The sequence below is a fragment of the Pseudopodoces humilis genome, chromosome 6, assembly GCF_049639895.1.
Source record: "Pseudopodoces humilis isolate 2021_Gansu_Grassland_sample_001 chromosome 6, ASM4963989v1, whole genome shotgun sequence".
Taxonomy (NCBI): Eukaryota; Metazoa; Chordata; class Aves; order Passeriformes; family Paridae; genus Pseudopodoces; species Pseudopodoces humilis.
Genome location: NC_142205.1, coordinates 2,605,764 through 2,629,370, shown reverse-complemented (window position 1 = coordinate 2,629,370; position 23,607 = coordinate 2,605,764). Strand labels below are relative to the sequence as shown.

Here is a 23,607-nt window from a genome sequence, read left to right as displayed (position 1 = left end):
CAGCTGGAGATTTTTCAGAGCTGTTATTTTATACGTGAAGCTGCACCTACATGCTCCATTCTCCAGGAAAAGAAAAAAAAGTGGAAATAAACCCTGTCAGCAACTCATCCACAGGAGAAGATTGTCTCAAGAATTCAGAAGAAAAAAAACAAAGTGAAGGCCAAGGGAAAATGGGATTGTTGGGCATTTCATCAGTTCCTGGAGGAGGAACCAGCCCTGCTGCAGGGTGATCCTCTGGTCCTCTCTGAAGTTTCCAGCAGTGCTGATGTGCACTGGAGCTTATCTGGACATCAGCTGGTAAAACAAACCAGAAGGACTGTGACAGAATCCCCCTTCCCAATCTCCAGGCCAGATGGTGGAGAATTGGACTGGTTGGTTTCTTCTCCCACGGGGTGGAAGTCGGGGACTGGAGGATTCACACGGCCTCCACGCTGGCCTTGGATGTGGTTTGGTGTCCACACTCAGCTCCTTTCCATAAAAAAGGACCTTGAGAAGGTGGACAGTGCATCCAAGTGAGAAGACTTAACATTTAGACAGCACAAAGGGTGAGGAATGGTAAAACTGGGATAAAGGAGGAAAGGAAAAGCTCAGCTTCCCACAATTAAAGCATTGTGATGTGTGGGACTGACTGGATGCACTCACTACCCACTGAGGATTAAGAATTTAGTTTGGCAGTCAGGAAGCACCAAAGGCTGGGAAAATGTTTGGAACTTGCTGTGAACATTTCAGGCCCTCTCTGGGAGCAGGGGTCAGAATTGGGTTTGGAATAAACCCCCAGAGGAAGGGCTGAGGTTGGGCCCTGCTTCGGAGGAGGTGCTGTAGATCTTTCTGGCAGCTCTCACGGTGGCCACAAGTTCTTTTGAGGTTTTCACTGTTGCCACTACATCAGTGTCTTTCTTCATCCTGCCCCATCTCATGTCCAGCCTCATGCAGCTCACTGAAGCCCACAGGACCATCTTAGAATCATGGAATGGTTTGGGTGGGAAGGGACCTTAGAGATCTTCTCGTTCCAACCCCCTGCCCTGGGCAGGGACACCTTCCACTGGGTTGCTCCGAGCCCTGTCCAACCTCGTCCATTTTAGAGCCATGACAGTGGTGCTGCCCTCAGGATGGTGCTGCTCTCCTCAATCCTCCACGGAATCATTTGGGAAAGACCTGTGAGGTCACTGAGATCTCTGTCCCTGCCCATGTTCCCACGCGTCCTGTTTGTGACCGAAGCAGTTCTGGGTGACTCCATGCCGGGGGATCAGAATTGCAGGATAAACTCCACTGGCTCCCATCTCCATCCCAGCAAGGAACCAGAGTGAACAGATGCCTCTTCTGAGCTGCCCAGATGGTTCAGAGGCTGCGAAAGGCATAAGAAGGATCATAGCCCACGGCGGCTTTCAAGTGGCCAAACAGATCTGGAGCGAGCAATGACCTTCATCAACCTCCTTAATGGAAAATGTGTCCTTGCAGCAGCAGCAGAAGGAGGAGGAGGAGGAGAGGATGAGGAGGAATCTCTTTCTCTGCATCTCTCACAAATATTTTGGCTGTGCAAACATTTTGAAGTGAGACCAGCGTGCAGTTTGCTCTCGCCACTGGAAAATCCACTTTTCCACCCCAATTTTTTGCTTTCTAGGCAGCTTGCCAGTGAGCACCTAATCATGTTAGAGGAAAAGCACTTCCTTGGGATGGAGGCAGGCATTGGAAATAAAGGAAAATGTGGGCTGATCTCTGTGAGGGGGGTGAGGCAAAAGCTCCACCAGAAGATAGACTCATGAAGCTCATCACTGCAGGAATGGCATCTTTGGTGTCCAAATGATCATTAGATGGAGTAAAAGTGGGTCTGGAGACATTCAAAGAGAAGATGGATGAATGGGATGTCTGGAAGTCTTGATTCTAAGGTGCTAAAAGCAGCACTTCAGGATCTCCAAGGATGTGTGTTGAAACGTCTTCCCCACAAAATATTTCTCATTCCAAAATAATTTCAAGTTTAGTGGAAGGTGTTGCTGCCCAGGGCAGGTGGTTTGGAACCAGAGGATCTTTAAGGTCCTTTTCAACCCAAACCATTCTATGATTCCGTGATTTTCCATGGGAAAATATCAGAGAAGGATCTCCGGCCACTTCCTGTGTCAAATCTCCTCTGAATGTGCTCAACTCCAGACACCTGAATTCACTTTTTCATGGGGGAAAGGACTGGTTGCTAAACTGAAATTAAAGTGTTTTTTCTGAAGGGCTCCTGACTACTGGAGTGAGGGCGCAGATAAAATTGGTCCCTGGGAAACATCAAATGTTGGGGCTTTTTTCTGTGTTCCTAACCCAGATGAGGACAGGGCTAACATGACAATTTAGGATTCTTGCTCCCAAGAGGTTCTTGGAATGGATAGGAAAGGGTTGTCCTCTACCAGAGAGGAGGGAAGGAGCTGTGGAGGTCTGGGTTTGTAGAGCTTGTCCTGGGGGGCTCCCCATTGGATGTGAGAGCATTTGTCCAACTGCTTGGAAAGCAGATGGAAAAACCTTCCTCTGGTCACTCCTATTTTAAATTATGCATCCTCCATCTGCTGCCTCGAGCAGAGACGTGCTCACAGAGCTGCTGCCTTCCCAAAATAACCCAGGACTTTGGGAGAGGCTTTGCACACCCCTGCCTTGCCTGGCCCAGGCTCTCTCAGCTTCTCTCCTGTGCTGCTGTCCCTGAAGGGGAAGGTTGGATGTGACCTGGAGGGAGCAGAGTGGCTCAGGTTTGGCCAGCCCAGCCAAAATGCCACCATGCCAAAGGAAAGTGTTCCCTCTTTCGGCCCTCTGTTGGGAATTTTACATCCTTTGCTTCAGCTGCTCCAAGAGACCTCCCCTGCGTGGGGAGGGTCTCAGTGTGGCACCTGAAAATGGCACTGAGGGGCCACAAGCGCAGCCTGAGCCCTGGATGGGCTGTCAATTTGGAAAGCTCTGGGTCACAGCACTCCTTAGGATGGGTGTTGGCACCCTCAGGAGGCTGCTCCTGCTTTCCCTCCAGTTCAGAGCATCCCTGGATGAAGGTGGAAATGTGTTGGCCCAGCACATCCCTGGAGCAGAACCAGGGTCCCTTCCCTCAGGTCCCCTCCATCCTTGCCAGCCCTGCTCCACCACACTGCACATGTTTCATTCTTTGCCTCTTTCCCCTGACTCTAAATCAGTTCTGTCAGCTCCTTAATTATTTTAATTTTTCTTCATTCTCCAAATCCCTCAAATATATTTTATATATAGGGTACAGGCTTAAAAAAGAAAGCTACCGCTGTGCCCTTGCCTCTGAAATATTACCAGAAAAATGTGTGTATTTCATCCCTGCCTTTCATTTTTCCAGACATTTTCTGCTTTGAAGAAGCTTGAAACAGTAATAGACTGATGGCTACACTCCAACTCTATTGATTAACAGTGAGTGGTCAAGCTCTTCAGTGCCTGAAAATACATCCAGAAACGGGGACAGGTGAATTATTTCATTTTCCCGCAGATGGAAGGAGTGGGGGGAGGATAAAACCTACAAGGGGGACTTCAAAAGACCTGCCCTCCCCGTGTCCAAATCCCCACTGGTGTGAAGTCCTGGTGTGGGGGAGGACCAGAGATTCTTTCAGTGGCTCAGCACAGCACAGGGCTAAATCATTTATAAATATTGCAGCTCCTAATTGCCGCTGTTTAACGAGAGGAGAGCAGAGAAGGGAAGCGAGTGGCAACACTCTCCCACAGTTTTAAGCAAGAGCTCAGTGCTGAGAGCAGAAATCTCTTCCCAGCCATTCCAGTCCTCTCAAAGGTCACATTTTCAGTGCACTTTAGGACAAAAACTAAAGGAAGCATTGCAGGCTGCAGGATTTGCAGAAGCCCAGGGGCTGTGAAGAAGTTGTGCTGATGGACAGTGGGACAGAAAGCCTTCACCTTCTTTCCAGAAGGAGTCCTCTTGGGAACCCAGGAGCTTGGAAGCTCCTGGAGCTGCTGGGCTCCAGAGATAGCAGCCTGTGGGCTCCTGTGGAGGCAAGGAAGAGGAGCAAAGTTTGGAAGCGGAGGGGAGACCTCACTTTCAGGTTCCATGACCACATCCCCCCATCCCTCCACCTCCTCTGCGAGAGGTGTGAGGTTGCACCAAGCATCAGATATTCCATTTTGCCCTCAGAAAGATGGGGAATGGTTTTTTTCTTGAAGCCTGACTTCTGCTGGGATGGGAAATCTTCTTCCTCTTACTTGAATTCCAGTTGTGTGCCCGGGCTGAGGGGCAGGTGAGGCCAGGTGCCAGGGGGGATGATGAGCACTGCACCACTGCAGCTTGCAGGGTGAGTCAGGGAGAAGCCAGGAGAATTTGCAGCTCCTCTGCTGCACCTGCTGCAATATTTGGTGTATTTGAGAGTATTTTCTAAACTGTCTTTCAACTGAGCAGCCAAGCAAAGTTTTCCCCTTGTATTTTAGGTACTGAAACACCAACTCCCAAGGCTGTTCAGGGCGTTCCAAAACTGCCATTTCCAATCCTTCTGCAGTTAACTCTGAGTGATGCTTGCTCGGCTGGAATAGATCACCAAACTCAGGTCCTGACAGGATTAATGCACTGGAAAAAGGCTCAAGCCCTTCAGTGAGGCCGGGTGCTCTCTGAACACAGCGGCTTTATGAGCCCCACGTGTGGCTGGTGAGTTTGGGAAGGACCAGAAATGCTCCAGTGGGGAGATGTCGAGGGAAATAAAATAGAGGCAGCAACAGAATGAACAAGTGACTGTGGGAAGGAGAGATATGAAGGAAATGTTTTCATCTGCAAAAATGCCTCAGTGAATAGCTGGATGAGAGTCACTGATATTAGGACACATCTGAAAGCTGGGGAGTTCAAAGGAGAATGGATCTTTGGGCACAGTAAACTAAAGGAAATTCAAAGGAGAATGGATCTTGGGGCACAGTAAACTAAAGGAAATTCAAAGGAGAATGGATCTTTGGGCACAATAAACTAAAGGAAATTCAAAGGAGAATGGATCTTTGGGCACAATAAACTAAAGGAAATTCAAAGGAGAATGGATCTTGGGGCACAATAAAGAAAGTTCAAAGGAGAATGGATCTTTGGGCACAGTAAACTAAAGGAAATTCAAAGGAGAATGGATCTTGGGGCACAGTAAACTAAAGGAAATTCAAAGGAGAATGGATCTTTGGGCACAGTAAACTAAAGGAAATTCAAAGGAGAATGGATCTTTGAGCACAATAAACTAAAGGAGGTGATGGTACAGAAGTCCAGGCAGCTGAAACACAACAAGAAAACAAAGGAGTAAAGGCCCATTCTCCTTCATTCTGATTATCTTTTAATGGAATGGGATTTAACTTGTGTTATTCCCTTTACATCCAAGAGACTTTGCCAAGGGGTTTTCATCTGTTCTGTAGAGCTCTCAGCCCCCATTTCAAGTCAGAACATTTCCCAAAGGCTTTTTGCAGGAGGAACTTTCTTGGAGAGTGGAGCTCCAAGCATCCTTGTGACAGAGAGTGATTCAGCCTCACCAACTGCTCTGACCCCAATCTCACCTTCTTCCTCCCCAAGCCTGTATTTGCACATCTCTTTTCCTTTCTGCATGTTTGAATTCAATAGCTTTTCTTTCTTTATTATTATTTTTTTTTTAAGTACTGGTAAGGGACTGTTTATTGGATGGTGACAAATCTGTTGTCTGAGCAGCTTTCCTAATAAACCAGATTATTTTTGTTGATGCTGATAGCTACAGAAACCAGTATCTGCCATGGATCTGCATCATCTGTTTTGACTCCACACTCCTGAGGAGAGCATCTGCTTGTTTCCCACGTTATGATCAGGAGCTTCAATACTCACAACGGGGTAACTCACCCCACTCCACTTCCATCCATTGATTTCCACATGGGCAGCTCCAAACCCTTGGGAATTCCCCCTGATGGATGTGGGGCTGGGATCATATTAAAACAGACTAAGGGTAAGCAATAAGTAGCAATAAAACCACATCCATGCAGCTTTAATATCAGCAGTGGAGCAGCATCCCCAAGCACAATTTCATTGATTTTAGTGGAATTATGTCATGCATTCATTTGAGCCAGAACCACAATATATATTCCAGTGCTCCTGGAAACCCTCTTGGAATTTATTCTCCAGTGGAGGAGGTTCCATTCAAATAAAGAGATGCCAGTTTTAAGCACTGATCAGAAAATATCGCAGCAGAGCCCAGCAGAGGGATTGCAGAGGACCTCGCAGCAGACTGACCTTTTGCTGTGTGGCAGGGAGATTGCTGGAAAGAAGGGAACAATTAAAGAGTTATTTGTTGAGGGCACCCAGGGGCACTAAAACCCCTGCATTACAGCGGGCCTGGACTCTGGCTGTGCCCTTTTTATTCAGCTTGCAAAGGAAGCTCCTCTCGAGAAACAGATACAATATTTTTGCAGCCGGTGACAAGAGAGCCTTGACGAATTTCAGATCAGCTCACTTGGAGGGAACAAAGGCTGCCCAAGTGAGTCAAGTTCACTCCCCAGTAGCCATGACAACACTTTCAAGAACTCACAGTTTAGGGAAGAAGGGAAATAAATTCTGATTGGCGACACAAAGTGATCCATTACTGCTCCTCCGTTATCTGCAAGTGCCTGGACAGCTCCAAAGTTGAGAAACAGATGCTTGGTGACATCCTGGGGAGGAGGGAGGATGTGTTTTACCCCAGATGATTTCGTAGCTCAGGGAAGGGCAGGATGGGATGCTGCAGACCCTTCCTGTGTGCTCTTGGAAAGCAGGGGAAGGAGGTGGGGCTGGTTCCCTCCTGTTCCTCACTCGGGTGCTTCTGGAAGATATTTTGACTCCCAGGACTTCATCAGAGGAACAAAACAGGAACAGAATGTTCATCCTGAGGTGCCTCAGTATCCAGGAGGAAGCTTGAGATGCTGCAGGAGAGCAGAACTGTCAGACCTGAAGGGGACCCTGGGATGGGCACCAGCTGGCCCCTTGTCCAGGGTTACAACCAGCAGCAGGTCAGGAATGTCATCATACTCCAAATCCTTGCTCAGTGGAAGTGTTTCCTGGCAAGTGCTTGCCTTGCAAGTCACATCTGCTCTTTGAAAGTCTATTTCCCTCCTTTCCATTCCCTCAGGAAGTTTGCTACAATTTTATTAGGGTTTTTGTCTTCTTTTCTTTTATTTTTTTATTATTCTTTTTGGCTGTAATAGCTGCCCTCTGGCTGTATCTCTTTTCTGCCTCTCATCCAGTCAGCTTCTGCCAGTGTTAGTACCCATCTGGACTGTGGGAAACCAGAACCTTCACTGGGCACTAAAGGGTCAGTGGGAGCTTCAGAGTATTCACAAGCAGAGGAAAAAGGGATTAAGATCAATGTTTGCTTCCTTTGCCAGTCCCAAATGGGGTCAGCAGGGCAGGAGACGGGTCCTGTGCTGTCCTGGAAATGTGTCTGCTCCCAGCCAGAGGGTCAGGAACAGTAAATCCATTATTCTGTCCTGTCCAGCTTCATTAAAGAAGAGGGGAAAAAAAAAATTGACAAGTGTGTGGTTGATGGGGACCACAGTGATACAATGGCCTGTTCCTCAGGAAGCATCCACGTCTATTCCAGGGCCTCCTAAAAGCCTCCTCAAATGGTTCCAGGGGGCCTGGAGACAGCCCTGTTCCACAGGGGGATGAGACTGCAGCCCTGGCAGATGAAAATAAGGACTGAGCACATCCTGAGAGAGCTGGAGCTGTTTGCCCACCAGGGTGTGTTGGGTGCCTCCACCTCTGCACCTCCAAAGTCTGGAATAGGTCACAAGCACAACACCACCCCAAAAATTCTCTTCTCCTCTGTCCTGCCTCAGTGCAGCTCTGAAATCTCCTTTCCTTGCACTGAAATCTCTCTGGACACAACTGCAATCCATTTAAAATGTGAGATTTTCACTAATCCTAGAGCATCAGCGAACAAACCCCACCTCTCCCGAGGAAACAGAGCTGGCTGTGCATGGGGGTGACTCCCACCACCACATCAAGAACTAAGAAAATTCACTTTTGCCTTTAGCTCTGCAGGAATCTGTGATTTCACCGAGGAGTTTTGTTCCAGGTGGGATCAGCTTTCCAAACTCGCCCGTGAACAAAAGTGTTTTCCATCAGACCAATGAAAAATGCTTCCACTTCATTCAAGTGAAAAAGGTTTCAATTTCAATTTCAGTCTCTTTTTATAATTTGGTTTTCACCACGCAGAATGAAAACCTGGGGAGGGTTTTCAGTTCTGCGGGTTTGACATAATGAAATGCAGCAATAAGAAAAGAATCTTTTAAAGAGAAGGAATCCTATTAAAGGACAGCACAGTTACAGCCTTTAGAAGAGCCAAACACCTCCAGAACCACTGTGTTTTCCAAGAAGTGGGGATTAATATGGATTGGTGACCATTAGGAGCCCCACTGGAAGCATGGTCATGTCCTACAGGGAGAGGAGGAGGTGGCTGGGGCACTCACCAGCACTCTTGGGGTCACCTTCAGGTTCCTGATCCATCCACCAGCATTTGGGAGGTCTCCACATCAGTCAAACTTCCAGCAGCTCATCCTGGGGCGCTGGAGCTGCAAATGCTTCAGGTGGAATCACTTTGTTGTGGGGAGAAGCTTCCACTCCGTGCCCCTGGACGGGCTGAGCCGCTCTCCAGCCCCACCAGAGGCACAGCCACGACCTCCAGGGATCATCAGGGGCCCCTCAGCAGGTGACAACAGGGAGACCCCCCTAAAATGAAGGGTTTTTCAACTTGAGGTGACTCCCACTCACCCAAACCTGACAACCATGGAATAGTTCAGGCTGGAAGGGACCTTTAGAGGTCTTTTAGCCCTGCAGTGAGCAGGGACATCTTTGGCAGGTTGTTCAAAGCCCCACCCATCCTGGCCTTGAATGTTTCCAGGGATTCTGATTTTCAGATAATCATTAAGGTTGGAAAAACCCTCTAAGATAAGTGAGACCAGCATCCCCCAGCTCTGCCACAGCCACCACTGCCCCACGTCCCCAGATGCCACACCCATGTGGCTTTTAAATCCCCCCAGGGATGGGAACTCTGGCACTGCCCTGGGCAGTTGTGCCAGTGGTTCATAACCCTTTCCATGAAGAAATCACCCCTAATATCCAACCTAAACCTCCCAGCAGCTGTGCCTTCCAACCTCAGTTGTCTCCAACACCTTTGGATACTTTTTTTTCCTGGAAAAATAACATTACAGCGAGTCTGTAGGAGCTCAGCTGCTTCAGAAACCAGACCCCTCCAGAACTCACAGCCTGTGGATAGGAAACAAACCCTTTAAAGAAAATACTCCTTGAAATCCCTCCCTGCGCCCGGGGCTTTGCAAACCTCCACTTACTCCTGGCATCCGTCTCCAGATTGTGTCACTCGCCAGCTCAGTTAAGAAGTTGATTTGAATATTGTTTTATCACACTGTGCCTTGCAGACAGCATTGAGTCAGCTTAAAACCAGCGCAGTGTGTACTGGCTCCCAGTTAATTATAGGCATAAAACATCATTTACTCTGCTGAAAGGAAATACTTGGAATCCAGAGGGCTCTTTGCTGCAGATGCCGGTTCCTGCGCGGGGTTTTGTTTCCTCTCCATTGTCTCAGGGACAGTTTTGTTGTTGGGGGATTACAAATCTTTGAGGGCCGTGTCCAGACTTCCCTCAGTGCAGGGGTGAGGGTGTTTTGCTGACAATTTTGTTTCTCAAAGAGCTTTAATTCAACCCTCGGGAAAGAAAGGAGGAAATTGCACCCTTAGTAAATAATTGCCCGTCTCTTGTTTCTTAGGTACCTGTCCTTCCTTCAGCAGGGTCTGGCTTGGTCCCACTGGTTGGAGTTTCCTCCTGTTCCAGCTCTCCAGGCAGCAGATAGTCATGGTGTTAATGCCCTAATTGAGGATTTTTTTCCCCAAAAGCCACACATTTGCACTGTGCCTCCCTCTGAAACCATTCGCAGGAGCTGCATCCTGGCCATTGTTGCCTGAACATTGCAGGGAAGGTTATTTCCATCACAGGGGTTGCAACAACTCTTAAACCCACGTAACAAATGCATCTCATTAACTAAATCCATCTCATTAAATCACCTGAGAGCTGAAGGGAGGCAAGGGCTGATCAGGGCCCTCCTCGCCGTGGCTGTAGCTCACGGACACGGCCCAAGCGCAAACTCAGAGCTATTCTGGAAGCATTTGCACGTGTGGGAGTTTCTGGAGAAACCCTGGAGAGGGTTTGTGGCCACAGAGCAGCCCCGAGGTTTGCCCAGGAGGTTCAGGGTTGCCCAGGAGGCTCAGGGTGGCCTTGGCCAGGTGCCTGGGCACAGGGAGGCAGCTGGGGAAGGAGCGTGGCTGGGGACATACGGCGGAGCTGCAGCATCCCACCCTCTCCCTCAGGCTGTCAGGAGCGCTTCAAATCGGTGGGAGAAGAGCAGGCACAAGCTGGAACATCTCAGGAAGCTCCGGTGGGAGCAGCAATTGCTGGTGAGCACTGGGAGGGCTGATCCTGGAGAGGGACACTTTGTTCCCGGCAGCGTTTGAGGCGTTTGGGAAGGGCAGGAGCGAGGGGGAAATGTTTTGCTCGTGGAAGGGCACGTAACCAAATTCTCGGCCCCCACCTCCGGTTCCTCGTTGCTGAATGAGAAAGCAGTTCGTGCACCTGGTTTTTTAGCAGATCTGGTGTGGGATTTAAGGTTTCTCAGGTTTCTCCTGACCAGAGCGGGAAGGGAAGGATGTTTTAATTTTTCTGGCCAGATGCTCTTCTTGAGCAGTGAACTCGATCCTATCTCAACACTTCCCTGGATTCCTTCCCTAGATTTGCTCCAGCATGGATGCAGAGGGAGGACCAAGCTGATCAAAGGGATGGAGCAGCTCTGCTGGGAGGAAAAGCTGAGAGAATTGGGATTGTTCAGCCTGGAGAAGAGAAGGTTTTGGGGTGACCTCATTGTGGCCTTCCAGGACCTGAAGGGAGCTACAAGAAAGATGGAGGGAGACTGGAGAGACAGGACACGGAGAAAATGGCTTCAAACTGAGAGTAGGGTTAGGTGAAATATTAGAAAAATAGATCTTTACTGTGAGGGTGATGAAGCACTGGAACAGGGTGCCCAGAGAAGCTGTGGCTGCCCCTGGGTTCCTGGAAGTGTCCAAGGCCAGGTTGGACGGGGCTTGGAGCACCCTGGGATAGTGGAAGATGTGGAATGAGATGACCTTTAAGGTTCTTTCCAAGCCAGACCATTCCATCATTCTGTGATTCTATGAACAGAATGGCCCAAATCTGATAAAGGTCAAACTTCCTGGGGAAACTGAGGCACTGGGTGCACTTGGGACATGACCCCAAATCCCAGGAGACTTTTAAGCGGTTCCAAAGATAAACCAGCACTTGTGGCTCCAGCAAGCACTGCCAGCCACAAACCCTCTTTAGGATTTAAGTGATGACCAACCAGAAACAGGATCCTCTTCTTCCTCACCAGCACATCCTGAATCCCACAGCATCTCTCAGAGGAACTGTCCTATTCCAGCACTGCTGGAATGTTTTCTGGGTGTCTCCAACGAGCAGCAGGACCAGCAGGGAAATAAAAGCTCTTAGAAGAGCCCATCACATTCTGTATTTTGTCATGATTCCGCTTCTCTTTTTTAACATGCTCTGAGGAGATGGGAAGCATTGCTCCAGGTCTGGGAAAAAGGGATTCCAAAGGGAAAGAGAAGCTGCCCATGAGCCTTGTGAATCAGGGGAAAAAAAAGGCAGAAATAAATAAAAAACGGGGGGGGGGGGAATCAAAAAACTCGTTTAAAATGTTGTTTTGTTTCTCTTGTTTTGCTGCAGAGGAGTTTGAAGTTCTCCATTTCCTGGGTGTGCTACAGGAGCAGCAGAGTTGAGACACAGGCTTTTAATGAAGTTTATGTAAATTTGGTGATGTTTATACTTAGCAGAACAGATTTAGGAGTACTAATAAAGCAGCAGATGAGGCGTAGAAAAGAGCTGGTGAAGTTCTCCACCACTGTTATTTTTTACCTTCCTCCCACCATTCCCAACAAAAAGAGTCTGTTTCTGTTGCCAGTTTCTCTTCACAACAAGAGCTTCTGAAATGCTGTTTATCCCTCAGTGCTGCTGAAGCATCTCCCAGTTCAGTTTTGTCCCGTTGCCTTCCCTCCCAGAGCAACCCAGAGCAACCCAGTCCATGTTTGTTTTCCCTTTGAGCAAATTAATTTTTCCCAGCTCCACTTTGGGATCTTTGTTGACTGCCAGGATTTTTGTTAGGCTGGAGTTGAACCAGCCTTTTTCTTTGGGAGGAGGTGAGGGTTTACCCCAGGTTTGGAGACAGGGATGTGGAGGATGAGCAGGATGAGCTTCATCCCTGGGGAGGAGGAGGCAGAGCTGGCCCTGCCCAGTGATGGGTGGTGATTTCTGATGCTTGTGGCTCTAAGGAGAAGAGCAGGGGCAACCAACAGATAAAAGTGACCCAGAAAATCCTCAGTAGAAGGTGCCTGACAGCCTCACACCTCCATAACCTCTTTCAAATATTTTCTGCTCACCCCAGGAGTTCTTCTGTGAAGAAATGAAGCAGATTTGGAACATGTCAGCATTTGTCCAATGCAGTTCACTCAGGATAATCCCTACTCCCTCCCCCCTCATCAGACCCTCCCTGGGATGGGGTTCCAAGAGGGTTGGGGGGGTCTCAGGGTCCCTTTGGAGCAAACCTGTCCCTATCTGAAGAGGGCAGAAGCCCTTTGCACACTTGAGGAGTCCCCATGGAATAAACCACCCAGGAGCTCAATGGGATGAACCCTCTAGACACAATCCTGAGCCACGTGCTCTGCTGGAGCAGGGAGGTGGCACCAGGTGACCCCACTGTGGTCCCTTCCAACCCAACCCATGCTGGGATTCTGGGATTTACATTGGCTGGATGATGGATCCTTGAAGAGTGGCTGAGAAGGAGATGGAGACTTTCCTTCTACGAGGAGTCACATGGAAAAGATGACAAATAATGGAAAAGTCACTCCCGGGGAGGTTCTGATTGGATAGAAGAGGAAAAATTTCCACAAGGAGAACAATCAGCCCCTGGAATAATCTTCCCAGGGAAGTGGGGGATTTTCCCACTTAAAAGATTCAGCTGATCCCTGGGCTGATCCAGTTATCCATCCCTCCTGGTTCCCTTCCTGCCCCTGGCATCTCACTGCTCCATCTGCTGAGGGAGAGCAATCTTTCATTCCAGAGATATTTTGATTGATCAGAGGCCAACGTGAAATGGAAGGTTGTGCTAATTATTAAAAGCTACCAGGCAGAAATAACAAGAAAATTTCCTATTTATGGCACCTTCATGCTTTGCTTTTCATTAAGAAAAGGGACAAGGTCTAAATTTAGGACTGGTATGGTCATGGCTTAGCTTTGAGATGAGGTTTCACCACACCTTTTCCTATAACAAAAGGAGAGTTCTGGAAAACATGAACCCCCCCATATATTGGCAAGCAATCGTGATATTTAATTTATTTTTATGGGAACTGATAATCTGTTTTTTTTCTACACCCACCAGTGCTTTGGTGCCCACCAGGGAGAAACCTTGCAGAGGTTTCATGGCAGTAAATCAACACCACCCAGCTGAGCTGAATCATATCCAGATTTTCATGGAATCACAGAATTCCAGACTGGAAGGGACCTCGAGGATCATCTGGTCCAACCTTTCTTGGCAAAAGCACTGTCCAGACAAGATGGTCCAGCACCATGTCCAGCTGAATCTTTTAAGTGGGAAAATCCCCCACTTCCCTGGGAAGATTATTCCTGATTGTTCTCCTTGTGGAAATTTTTCCTCTTCTATCCAATCAGAACCTCCCCAGGAGTGACTTTTCCATTATTTGTCATCTTTTCCATGTGACTCCTCATAAAAGGAAAGTCTCCATCTCCTTCTCAGCCGCTCTTCAAGCCCTGGAACATGGGGATGAGGCTCCCCAAACCCAGTTCTCAGCTTTTCCTCACGTGGCAGCTTCCCAGTCCTTTGATTTGTCCTTCTCCAGCCTGTTCACATCTCTTTGGAATAGCAGGGACCAAACCTGGACACACCTGGAATACTCCAAGTGCTGGGTAGGGCGGAATAATGAATTATGAATAATGATTTATTCTTCTCTGCTGGGTCATTTTTGGCACAAGGAGCAAGGAACTGTGATCCACCAAGATCCTTTCATTAGGCAGAGCTGCTGATCAGGGAGTTTTGTTCCTGGCAGGGTTTTTGTAGCTGCTGGGGACATCTGACACCATCCCCTGCAAGGGAGGACTCCAAAGGCCCAGTTCAAAGCTGCGGAAGTGGCCCATCCATGGTTTTTATCTGCTTTCCTCCAGCTCATCTGGGAGAAAGCAATAATCCACTGGATCAGCCACTGGCATCCAGAAATGTCCACGAGCATCTTCAGGGCATCCTCCTTGCCATGGGTACGAACTCGTGGAATTTTCAGGCACCCCAGCATTTCCCTGGGGAAAAAGGGGCAGCACGAAGGAGTTGGGTGGAGCTGGGTGGGGAGATCCTTGAAATGGGGGTACTCCTCACATAACCAAAGATATATTTGGAAAAGATGAGCTTTTCCAGACTCAAAGGTGCCTGAGTGATCCTGTTCCATGTAGTGACACAGGGATGGGAAAGCAGAAGCCTCTGAGGAGTGATGGATTCACAGCATTTTCACTGAGTGCTGAACCTTGCTTGAATTTTCAGCTGCAGCTTTTTTCCTCTGCAACCTGTTATGAAGCTGAGGATCCCTGACTTAAGGTGCTGAAGGAGGAGGAGGAGGACGCTTCTAGAAAAAAAAAGTGTTCAGTCCAGGAACCAGCTGTGATTGCTAAATCAGGAGATTTAGACGCATGGGGGGGAAAAAAATAAAAAAGAAAAATGACTGAAAAGTTAAAAATACAGCCTGAAACTGGAGCCTGCCTGGGAGCTGCATTTCACCCTGCTTTACTACCAGATCCTATAAACCAGGGGAAAAGGGGCCAGAGCAGACCCATAGGGTTAAAACCTAAAAAAAGACAGGAAGGGACAGGAGGAGATAAATCAGTCCAAAATTCTCCCCTTAATTATCACACAAAAGATTTTGCAGAATTACCAGCATGACTTAATCACCTCTGGGACAGCAGGTGCTCCTCAGAAAGATGTTTTGATGCTCTATTGGTCATCAATTTCAGCACAAATTGATTATCCCACTAATTGCTGACCAGATACCAGTGTGGTGCTGAGCTACCAAAATTCCTGAGGGCTTCTCCTAAAGAAATCCCACCTGGATTCCCCTTCCAGCCAGTTGTGGTGGTCCAGGAAGCAACTGGGGGAACTGGGTGAGCAGGGGATGTGCAGATCACAGCAGCCAGCTCCTGACATGTGGCTGAGTTTACCTAATCCGAGTTTCCATTTTAAAGGGAGAATAGGAACTTCCAGGCAGGAGGATTTATAGGCAAGGACTTCACAGTTAAATTTATTCATGGCTAAACTGAGGAGCCCAGAGTCATTAAAGCATGAAATTGTGCCAGTCAATTAAAATGTCAATCACAGCCAGCCTCATTTAGGAGAGCTGCTTTAATCCCAAGAAAAGAACAATTTTTTGGCCTAGTGAGAGAGCACAGTGACTTGAAGTTGGTTTTAGCGAAATAGCAGCTCCTCTGCTACCGTTCAGACATTTGCCAATGGTTGTTTTTTTATATATATAGGCTATTTTCTGCTGTGCTCCTTCCAAGGTGACTCGTGTTTCTGCTCAAGTAGAAACACAGATGCAATTTGAGCTGGAGATGGAGTGACTCGAGTGGGCTACACAGCAAACAAACGAGAGAGCTCATCAAAGAGACATTTAAACCAGCAAATAGCAGAGTTCTGGGACATCTCTTGTTTCTCTGCAGATGACGGATTTTCCCTTTGTTTTTAAAACTCAGCAATTAGATTATTCTGCCTGTCACTTCATGCAACATGTGCTTGTTTTATTGGCTTTTAAACCCTTTTTTTTTCCCCCTCTGGGTTGAATTCCTGGAATATCCATTGGTGATGCTTAACGGATGGTGACTGTCATTTGGGCCTGGTCACACACCTGATTGTAAGGGAGGAGCAACATCTCCAGAGGGGATTTACTGGGAGCTGACTGCAAATTTTGGTGTTGGAGATGATTTTTTTTCTTCCTTATCCAGCAAAAATCAGGGAAAGGAGATAAAAGAGACTCAGGTTTGGAGGAGAAACAGGAGCTCAGGGAGCATAACAACTGGTCAGGGTGGCACTCTGTCATACGTGGAGCTTGGTAGAGAGCTGAGGTGACCTTCCTGCTCCTCAGTGTGGTTATTTCACCAGCTGCAGGTGTGTCTGGAGGGATTTTGGAGGTGGGAGCAGCTTTGGGTTCTCTTTCCAGCAGTGAAGTTGTGCTGTGAGAGGCAGCAAGGCTGGGCAGGGGAGGAGATGGTGGCTGAGCTGCCTTTGCCCTCACATTCCCCTTCCTACAGAGCTGCACATCCAGGGACAGCCCTGGAGCCAGGAGAAAGCTTTGGGTGATTTTTGGGTGAAGCTCAGGCTGCAGGGCAGCTCCAGACGCTTCTCTGGCCGCAGTGGGGCACACAAGCTCTGCTCCAGCACAGCTTCCCCTGGTGAAAGCCCTGCTTGTGGGTTAGAGCCTGTCTCTGAACCAAAACCCTCCTTAAAAATCCCTAATGCATGTGACTGCCACACACCTCTCCCGAATTTCTTGGAGCCTGCAGCTGTCCTTTGTGCAGGAAAGAAAAGGGGATTTTTTTGGATCTGCTGTGGGCTTTGCAAAGTTTTCGTTTTGGGATCTCCCCTGTCCTGGAAGTGTGCACAGCCCAGCTGGTGAGGCAGCACCAACAGCAGTAGCATCTAGGACTAGACACGCAGTAAATTTAGGTAGCTTGGCTTGAAATTCGAATTCCTGAGGCCAAGGAGGTCAATCTGTTTGTTATCTGTTGGAGGAGCAGGGCCTGTGGGTGCACCAGTCCCACCCACCTCCCTTTCCAGTTTGTTCCAGTGCTATGGACACCAGTTGCCCACATTAATGCGTCTCACAGGATGGTTTGGGTTTAAAGTGACCTCAAAAATCATCCAGCCTGGCCTTGGACACTTCCAGGGATCCAGGGGCAGCCACAGCTTCTCTGGACACCCTGTGCCAGGGCCTGTCCACCCTCACAGGGAACAATTCCTGCCCAATATCCCATCCAACCCTGCCCTCTGGCAGTTTAAAGCCATTCCCTGCTATTCCATCACTACATATCCTTGTAAAATCTCCCCCTGACCTCCTGGGAAGAGCATATCCACTTGTGTCTGTGCTCTCCTGGTCACCTGTGTCCAGCCAATGGATCCCAAATGGAGCAGCTGAAGTTTTAAAACAAAGAGTTTTTCTTGTAAGAGGAGACAAAAAGATTTTTGCCTCATCCTGTCTTGACAGTGATATCTAAGACGTGGTATGATTGCTCTCTATAAATATCCTGAGCAGGGAGTGGAGGAAATCAGTGCTAGAAACAAAGAGACACCTCATGGAAAGGCCTTTCTGCCAAGCTGGAAACTGCCCAGACCTTCACCCCACAGTGAAACAATCCAGGCTGGGATGGACTGAGGGGGCTGAAAATCCCCTAAAAGGGGAAAAACACAGGGAGAGCTTGTTTTTTGCTATGCCCAGAAAGCTGTTTTGTAACAAGGTGTCTGTGGGATGCCCAGGAGGTCCCTCCAGTCCTCCCCCTCCTTTTCCTCCCTCTGGAATGAAGATAATGGCACTGCACGCCTGGCAGGGGGACGAGGGACCGAGCACATCAGCGAGGGAAGAACACCGAGCTGTGACAGTGATTGGAGCATTAGAAATACCTGAGACAGTCACATCTCGCTGTAATTTTTGGTGTTAAAACCAAACCTAGTTAATTACCAGGCTGCAGACTATTTTTTTTCCCCTTCCCACCTGCTGTGAGATATTGTGAGGTGGGAAAAAATAGCACAAGGGGAAAGAAAAGCCTTAATAAAAGCTTTGGAGGGATGTAAGTGGGTCTCATCTCCGTAGGTATCAAGGTAACTTTTCTCAGTGCTCAGAAGAAGTTTTCCAAGGCTGGCTGTTTGATTTATTGTCCTGATCCTAAACTGGAACATTTCTGCCTTGGTTCTGGCAGTAAAGAACAAAAGTTCTAAGTGTGAGGTGTCCACATTGTGTTTCATTTCGCTGATGGATGTTTTGACAGCCAAGAGATTTCTCACTATTCTCTCTTCTTTTTTTTTTTTTTCTTTTTTTCCCCTTTTTTTTCCTCCATCACTTATTTTTATAGGACGTTGGGGGGTGGGGAGAGAACTGAACTTCCCATCAGCTGGTGGCATCATGTCAGTCAGAGAGATGTTTTCTGGTGAAATCCCAAATAATGTCTTCTCAGCTTTCCGAAAGCTGTGATATTTTTGAAGTGTCACTGACTTAGTCCTTGTGGCATGCGAGATGTTGCGAGCGTGTATTCTCATTTTAAACCCTGAATTAAAACAAAGATCTCTCCTGATGACCTCACTTGAGGCTGCTTGGACCCTCCCAGGTCAGCCTTGACCCTGATTTGTCACATTGGTGAGGCTGAGTAAGCTAAATTTGCCAGTAATGAGCCTGAAAAGTCAAGGAGATGTTTCTTTTGGGTCAGTTGAAGGAAGGCTGAAGTTCCCCCAGCTCCTCTGGGGACTTTTCCATGTCCAGCTGAGCCTTTGTGCTCTTGACACACTCAAATTAAAACCACGAGACTGCTCCAAAGGGCCACTTCAGCCCAAGGTGTGGAGGGGGGCAGAGGAGTGGAAAACCAAGTGCTGGGCCAAGGATATCTCCTGACACATCCCCAGGAGACCCAGTTGGGGCAGGATGGACACTGGGATCTCCTGCAGTGGCTTCATCCCAGCTCTGACACTTGGAGAGCTTCCAGCAAACACTGAAATGCTTCAAGTTTTCCCCTCAAATTGAAGACCCATATTATCATGGAAGCACAGACTGGTTTGGGTTGGAAGGGATCCTTAAATCCCATCTCATTCTGCCCCCCTGCCATGGGCAGGGACACCTCCCACCATCCCAGGTTGCTCCAAGCCCCATCCAACCTGGCCTTGGACATTTCCAGGGATCCAGGGGCAGCCACAGCTTCTCTGGGCACCCTGTGCCAGGGCCTCACAAGGAATAATTCCTTCCCAATATCCCATCTATCCCTACCCTCTGGCAGTGGGAAGCCATTCCCTGTGTCCTGTCCCTCCATCCCTTGTCCCCAGTCCCTCTCCAGCTCTCCTGGAGCCCCTCTAGGCCCTGGAAGGGGCTCTGAGCTCTCCCAGGAGCCTTCTCTTCTCCAGGCTGAACTCTCTCAACCTGTCTCCATAACAGAGGGGCTGCAGCCCTCAGAGCCTCCTCCTGATCATTATTTCCCTCTACTTTTCTGCGTCAGGAATTGGAAGGTTTCTAACCCATTTTGGGGTCTGATTTTAATGGTGTCACTTACACAGGCCACAGCAATCCTTATCAGTTTGGGATTTCTGGGTCAAAGCCCTTGGCAATCATGCCAAAAGTTTGGATTCAGCTTTCCAAGACACACCTGCAGCTCCAGCTGTGGCAGAATTTTACACAGGGGAGGATTCAGATCAAATTCAGGTACCTCCAGCACTGCCATCTCCTCTAAACAAATCCCTCAGGGCTCTCTTTATTGTGCCTGGAAAGAAAGAGCTTGTTTAGGGTGAAATTAATCTCATTCCTACCAGACATCTCCGTTTGGTCAAGGAAATAACTTCCCAACTTTATTTCTCCCCAGCAACTGCAGTGGGAGCATTGTGCCATTACCCTAAGCATCAGCAAAAACCTAAAATTAAACATTTCCACCTGTTCCTGTGGTCCATGGAGAATTGTGAATTCTGATGAAGTGTTTTGGTGACTCTGGAAATGAGATAAGTAAGTGTGTCCAAATTCTGCAAGGATTTGAGAATGCATGGCTGGCAGGGGCCGTGAAAGGCAAAAGAAGCTCATTTTCTAGCCAGTCAGGTCCACATCCTTTTGAGGTGTTCCCTGAAAGAAATTCAAGGACACATCTGGCCTTTAATGTCTAGACACCATCCCTTAGAGAGTTTAGATCCTAAATCTCTCCCCTGGCAATGGGCTGTGGGAGGAGATGGCTCTGTCTTGCTGAGATGTCATCCAGGAGAAGAAAGGGAGTGTGGTCACCTCACAGGACATCAGCTCAGGCCTTTGAGCTCTTTTTCACTCCCCAAATCCCTGTTGCTGTGCTGAAACAGCCCATTGGGATGGCCTGAACCCCATTCCCAAATTCCTGAGTCCAGAAGAGGAGGAGCTGCAGGGTCCAAGGTTGGGCTGATCTCCATGTGAGTTGTGGCAGGAGAAAAGTTAATTTTTCACCAATTAACACCAATTCCTGCATGAGAGGGCTGCCAGAAGAATATTTCCCAGGCCTGATATGGCTGAAATATCCCCTGCTTTGGGAATATTTATTCCCAAATATATAAATTTCCCCTCTTTTGGGTGGCAACCACATACAGCAGCGGCTGTGCCCGAGACTTGCTCACCTCTAGGTCTGACCTTTTCACTCATTGCAAAATATTGTTGGAGTTTCTGCTCCAATTGCAGCTCCTTTTGAGGATTTAGACACTGGATAATAGAATTTCAACCTAAAAATGGGATGGTGTTGATGTATTAGTTTGCTGATGGTTGAACTGGTTTATTCTTTTCTAAGCTCCAGTGTGAGCAGTAGCTCATCTTTGCTGATGTATTTTCCTTAAAGCTTTTTAAAAATATATATCAGTGATTTTGATAAGAAGGATGTGCTGTATAAAAAAATAAGAAGCAGAGGTGGAAAGGCTCTACATCACTCTGATTTTAAAAAAATAAAAAAAAAAAAATCTGGAATTGCCGGATTTTTCTTCCCCTGATCTTTGGTTCTGGCAGGTTTTTCTCCCAGGAATATTTTTGCTTTCTCTGTTACATCTCTATTACTCCTGCCATCATTTTTCTAACCACAGATGCAACCCTAGATCCTTTCCAGAAATGTATTGCGGGGCGTTTGCTGTTAGAAAACAACCTTGCATTGTGAACTAGTGGGAAATAATTGTTGAAGGGTTTTGGGCCTAAAATCTGATGGTGCCAGAGATTTTCTGATTAGGAACAACTTCCATAACTCTATTGGATGCCCAAGAGAAAAATGCTTTTTTTATTTTTTTCTATTATTAAATTACATCTTTTATTTCTGTTGCCACCATGCAGATTCTACAGCCCTGGCTTTGTGCTGAAAAGGTCTTGAAGCCTCAAAGGGTCTTTTCACCCTTCTCCCAACACTTTTCCATCACCCCAGGAGAACCTTGTGTCCTGACCTGGCTCTGAGAGCCAAGACAGCTCCAAATCTCATCCCAAGACCTGTTTGAGACGTTTCCCCATGGACTGTTTTTCCAGGGAGGCCATGCCTGGGTCAGAGGGCAGGGCTGGGTGAGCCTGGGTGATGCTCAGGGTGCTGAGCCTTCGGGCTGCGTGCCAGGAGCAAGATTTCTGGGAAACATCCCTCTGTTTCCACGCAGGATCTCTTCTTGCTCGGGGCTGTTGGCATTTTGATGTTTCTTGAAGATACAGCAGAGAAATGGCTCTTGAGAAGTGACAGCACGAAGCTCTGATTAATGTCTCCAAGGAGAGTCAACCAGAACAGTTTCCTTTGAGCTGCCTCTATTTCCATATGTAGCCCAGACTCTGCTTGACAATGCTATAGAAATGTGATGCCTGGAAAAAGCACGGCTTGTTATCAGGAATATTTCCCCTTCAGCCTTTAAGGAGAGACGAAAAAACCCGCCCAAAGCTCTCTGTAAAAGATCCTGGAATGTTAATTCCCAAATTAACAGGTCCAGCACTCCCCCACGCCACCCCTACCTGAGGGTTTAAATTCTCATTTAGACCTGCACACGGCCTTGGGATGGGAAGGGGCATGGAAATGTGAAGTTAAAAGACTGGTGGAAACCTCAGGTGATCCAAGACCACACTCACGACCTCTTATTACTTCTAATTTGCCACAGAACCACAGAATATCCTGAGCTGGAAGGGACTCACCAGGATCATTGATCCAACCCCTGGCCCTGCACAGACACCCCAAAAATCCCAGCCTGGGCATCCCTGGCAGCGCTGTCCAAACTCTCCTGGAGCTCTGGCAGCCTTGGTGCCCATTCCCTGGGGAGCCTGGGCAGTGCCAGCACCCTCTGGGGGGAGAACCTTTCCCTGAGATCCAAACTAAACCTTCCCTGGGACAGCTCCAGCTGTTCCCTGGGTTCTGTCACTGTCACAGGGAGCAGAGATCAGAGCTGGCCCTCAGGAGGAGCTGCAGACCCTGATGAGTCTCTCCTCAGTCTCCTCTTCTCCAGGCTAAACCAACCAAGAGACCTCAAACCATTCACTGTTTTCACAGCCCTCCTTTGGACACTGTCTAACAGCTTTGTATCCTCCTTTTTTAGTGGCACCAGTTCCCGCGAGGTGGCTGCAGTTTGTCTGGACACGTCCACCGCAGCACATGGCAGCAGCTGCTGCCCAAAGCTTCATCCTGGGAGTGGAATGACCCAGGCATTCCACAGTCTGGAACTGCACAAAGACATTCGGATTGTCTGCACTGAGCAGACAAATCCCAGGCTCTGAGCAGAGCCCTCCCGAGCCGCGCTCACGATTTACGAGCTCACGGCTGCATTGTCACACACTGTCACCAAGTGTCTGGCACTTGGCCACTCTCTGCGTCCCTCTTCTCCTAATTGCTGTCTTAACAGACCGCTGATCATGCTCAAAGGGTAGGAAATGCGAAGCTGAGAGTGGAAAAGAAACTGAAAAAGCGGCTCGGAATAAGGCAGCTTTTCTCATCACCCAGAAGGAGTTAATTTTCATTGTCTTGAGCAGGTGCTGGGAGCTTCCAGCTACCCCCTGGCACAGCACAAGCTGTAGCCTGTAAAGATTTTGCTTTTTTAAATTGCTAGAGTAGCTCTTTGCCTGCAGCAAAGAGTCCTGCTGCTGCTGTCCAAGGTGCGTGTGCTTGGTGGGAGGAGCAGGAAAACACCCGGCCGATGTTGGCTGCGCGGATCCAGGCTTGGAATTTGTGGTGGAAAAGCCTTGGGAGAAAGGTGGAAAGACCCTTTGAGAATTTAAGATCTTTTCAGCATAAAGCCAGAATCTGCACAGTGCAGATTGTGCTGCAATAGAAATAAAATGTGTAATGCAGATTAAGACCAATTAGCATGGAGTTTGGGAATCAATAAAAAGGTATAAAAATTATAAATAAATAGTCCTCCCCCCTCCTTGGAGGGACAGGCTCAGGGTTTGGATTCAGCACTTGGATGCTGGAACACAGCAGAGTTAGCACAGAAATCCTGGGAGCTTCTCTAGGAGAGGTGGTGTGAACATCTCCTGACTCTGACAGGGACCATCTCCAGGATGGGTTTTCCTGCCCACCCAGGTGATGTTTTGGTCCAGCATTTACAGGATGTGGAGCTCACCTGTGTTTGTGTCATCCTCGCTCAGGCTGGGTGTCAGCCCAGGCCGTGGTGGGAGTTTAGGCTGCAGAGAGAGCTCCTGTCCCACCTCGCTGGGACATCTCCACCTTAGAGAATCCCAGAATGGTTTGGGTGGGAAGGGACCTTAAACTCACCCAGTCCTACACTTGTTTGCCAGGGAGGTCAAACAGATTGACTTGACAGATTAAAGCATTTGTAT

General features: G+C 48.3%; 1 long non-coding RNA gene across 1 annotated transcript; it reads right to left on the bottom strand.

Moving 5' to 3' along the window:
- Positions 1-2,890: 2,890 nt before the first annotated feature.
- On the bottom strand, positions 2,891-9,917 carry LOC148184073 (uncharacterized). Its single transcript, XR_015772691.1, has 3 exons — positions 9,289-9,917; positions 8,410-8,668; positions 2,891-7,616 (listed from the first exon to the last, which is right to left on the bottom strand). It is a non-coding gene; the product is annotated as an uncharacterized LOC148184073 (long non-coding RNA).
- Between the last annotated feature and the right edge of the window lie 13,690 nt (positions 9,918-23,607).